The sequence below is a fragment of the Phoenix dactylifera genome, chromosome 9, assembly GCF_051530095.1.
Source record: "Phoenix dactylifera cultivar Ajwa chromosome 9, Ajwa_hap1_PhDact_Kaust_v1.1, whole genome shotgun sequence".
NCBI lineage: Eukaryota > Viridiplantae > Streptophyta > Magnoliopsida > Arecales > Arecaceae > Phoenix > Phoenix dactylifera.
Genome location: NC_143198.1, coordinates 11,715,321 through 11,719,191, shown reverse-complemented (window position 1 = coordinate 11,719,191; position 3,871 = coordinate 11,715,321). Strand labels below are relative to the sequence as shown.

Genomic DNA, 3,871 nt, shown 5'->3' with positions numbered 1-3,871 from the left:
AATTCGCGACCAAATGACGAGCTGTCAATTGGACGATAGCTATGTCAAGTATAGGTCGTTGTGTGCCATTTAGTTGGTTGTCCTCTTAAACCAAGCAGTGTGGAGACACTGTATGGCATACAGGTGAGATGTAGGAGTACATCGTCACTGAATACACCTGCGTAGCACTCTACTGTCGGGAGTTAGCTCGTAAAACGTATGGGCATAAGTACCCCTTAGACCTGAGACTGTCACGGTGACTTGCAAGCAACTCACTGTACTTAGGCACTGGATGACCTGAATTTCTAATTCAGGGATCGGAAGGATGCTGGGTGCAGTCAAGTACTCGCGAAGTCTGTGTATGAGTCAAGATGGGATTGACCGCTTCAGATTTTAGGAGTTGATGTCTCACTGTATTTCAATTCAGTAAAACCTTGGCCAGGGTAAACCAAGTGATAAGTCACTTGATTTGATTAATTGAAATACACTATGAATGACCGGACCCAGAGTTCGACAGTCCACTCTGAGGTCATCTTGAGCATCGAAGGTCATAGGGATGAATTATGCAACAACCATACGTTTAGGTTCTTGAATGTTGCTTTGCATATTTGACCTATCCGGACGTCGGGTATCATTGCTAGATGGTCACCTCGATTAGTGCATGGAGTAGTCCATGTACTACCGGCTTAGTGTTCGAACCTATCGGAGTCACGCACATTAGTCAAGCTAAGTAGGAAGGTCTTGACCCAATTTAATTAAGAATTAAATTATGGGTCATTTGGAATTTGGCTCTGTCTATGTTCAGCTAGCACTGAACATGAGGTACATGCTAAATTTCATAGATGAACAACTAATTAAGTCTGTATTTTGGGTCAATCAAGTTTTAATTAATATAATTGAACTTGATCAGGACTCAATTGTTGAGATTGGATTTGATTGGGTCTAAATTAGTGTATTTGGGCTCGATCATGATTTAATTGGGATTTAATTTCATATTTGTTCTGATCTAAGTCGGACTTGGATCGAGCCGAAACTAGACCCAATTGAATCTCCTATGAGTCAGACTCATGTGGAATTTTTTCGGATCAAAAATTCATTCAAATGGGCTGCAAATTTGGTTTAGAACCAAATTGACTAACTTATGATCAAATGGGCTAACCCATTTGTATCACAAGTTGACTTTTCCCATTTAGAGTGGTTGCTGACCGTGAATAAATCCCATGGACCCGTGGACCACTCCCTTCACATGGACCCTTAGCACCTTTTTTGTGAGCCGCGACTCACCTGGGACGCATGAAACAGAGCTTCTCTGTTTCACGTGTCCGCAACCCTTCCGACCGTCGATTGCGCGGCCAACCGGCCTCCGGCCAGACGGCCGACTGGACCGGAATGTGCAGTTTTGAACCGCCAACATTCCAGTCCAGTTTGATTTTTGAAATCCAGCAATAATTGACATTAATCACTGTTTTATTACACGGTTGTTTTTGAAACAATCGTTATCAAATTCATTCATATTTGATAATGAATGAATTCAATAACGCTAGACCATTTACGCCTCTTAACTCCTCTCAGCGTTGGCCTATTTGTAGGCCACCGTTTCCTCTCGAATGGAGTGAGAGAGAAAATTTTCTTGGGAAGAAAACGTGAGACAGAGAGATAGGTTGATTCTGTGAAGAAGAAGAAGAGTGAGGAAGGAGTTCCTCTCTCTCTCTGGTGGTTTGGAGTTCGGCCCAGGTCCGGCGTCCTCTCCTCCCTTCCATTCCTCTGTGATCAGGATCAAGAGACGGGTGTCTCTTCGGCCTAGGCGTGCTGTGAACAAATGGGAGAAAGAAACCGAAGAAAGAAAGAAAGAGAAGAAAGAAAGAAATAGGAAGCTTGACGTGCGTGCGAAGTAGAGGGCTTGCAGATCCAGGCCTTGCAGAGCTACCTTCAGGGATCTAGATCCAGATCCAAATTACCTCGACCAACTTCCGCTACGGGCTTGAGGTAATTTTACATAAAAGTTAAATTTAATATTTATAATTGTTATAAATAAAATAAAAAAATTTTAAAACTGATTTTTCATGCCTGGCGTTCGATTTTATCGGACAACTCGGGAAATGTTTCCTTCAAAACCTTCATAAAAGAAGCTAATGGTTCTCCAAGTTTCGAACCCGTGATGAGGGCATGAGAGAAGAAGGTCTTTAAATCTTTTCCAACATTCATAAAATATTTCATTATCTTTTTGTTGGAAATTGCTGATATGTCTTTTCAAAAAGTTGGTCCTTTGTGTGGAAAAGAACTTCTTTAAAAATTCTATCTGCATATCTTGCCAAGTTCTTATTGATCTAGGTCGCAAAGAGTTTAGCCATGTTTTGGCCTTATCCTTTAGAGAGAAAGGGAACAATGTCAGCTTGAGGACATCTTCGGTGACGTTTGGCACTCTAAATGTAATGCTCAGTTCTTCAAAATCCTTTAAATGAAGATACGGACTCTCGGACTCTAACCCGTGAAACTTGGGCAGCAATTGTATTACCCCTGGTTTGATGTCAAAATGTCCTACATTATCAAAAAAAATTATGCATGAAGGCTGACTAGTCCTAGCCGCTTGTAGGTATTGTCTTAGGGTCATAACATGGGGTTCACGTTCTCGATCGTGGTGACTCCCCGCATCTTTATTTAAATCAGCCATTTCACAAGGTGTGAGATGCTGCGAAGGAATTTCAAGGGTGTGTTGATAAGTGCTTAATAATTTATAATTTAGTTATCTTTCCATAGCACTTATCAATGTTCTTGTTGCCCAGAGATGGTCACCCAAGAGGGGGGTGAATTGGGTGTTTTAAAAACTTTTGACTAATTAAAAATAAAACACACGAATATATGCACTAAAGTAAAGAAGGAGGAATGAGAAAGGTCAATCGCAAACACAAGGTTTTATAGTGGTTCGGAGCTTCCACTGCTCCTACATCCACTCCCCAAATCACCTTTGGGAATTTCCACTATAATCCACGATTACAGTACGGTAGTTTTGCGAGTTTACTACCCAACTCGTTGTTTTACACCGGGCTCACAACAAACCCTAAAACCCCCAATTTCACTTAGGCTTGGGACGCCTTTCCCTTGTTCCAAGTCCCTTGACTGGAACAAGCACCACAACGAAAGAGTTTACAAAAGAAAGGAAAAGCTCTAAAAAGCAAATATTGCAATTATGAACAATAGAACCCGGAAGAATCCTTTTGCCGTTGGAAGCGTGGGAGATATTGATTCTTCCGATATGGAGCGCGTAGGATTGAGTGTGAGCTTTGAATCCCAAGCGCACGAGAGTGATTGAGCTTGAAATCACTTGGGAAGCTTGAAAACACTTGATTTCTTCACTTGAATGCACTCACTCCCTTGAACTTTTCTTTCTTACTTCTCTCTTGAATGATCTAGCTTTGGGTTGGTGAAGAGTTGTTGAGAAGCACTTAAGAGGTCCCTTTTATAGCCCAAAAAGCAAATATAGCCGTTAGAGACAAAGAAAGAAGGATTTGAAATTCAAAGCAAACCTGAAAAGCTGTCAGTCGCGTCCCAGTCACTCCGGGGACGTCTCCGCTTCAACGGGAGACGTCTCGGCTACAAGATTTTACTTTTTCCGTTGTCTGGGGTCGACTCGGCACTTTCAGGGGACGTCTCGGCTTGTTTGCACTTTTTGAATGGGGACGACTCCGCTGATCTGGGGACGACTTCGCTTCTTTATCTCCGAAGAACATGTCCTCTGGTATTTCCTGAGAGAGTCGACTCCGCTCCTTCAGGGGACGTCTCGGGTTGTCTGCACTTTATGCATGGGGACGACTCCGCTGTCTCAGGGTCGACTCCGCTTCCTTATCACCCAAAAAACCATTCTCTGGAAAACCCTGAGAGAGCCGTCTCCGCT

The 3,871-nt window shown here is 42.7% G+C and overlaps 1 non-coding gene across 1 annotated transcript; it reads left to right on the top strand.

Annotated features, from left to right (window-relative positions):
- The first annotated feature begins 2,129 nt into the window (after window positions 1-2,129).
- Window positions 2,130-2,238, top strand: LOC120105278 (small nucleolar RNA R71). Its single transcript, XR_005507675.1, has one exon. It is a non-coding gene; the product is annotated as a small nucleolar RNA R71 (small nucleolar RNA).
- The last annotated feature ends 1,633 nt before the right edge of the window (window positions 2,239-3,871 follow it).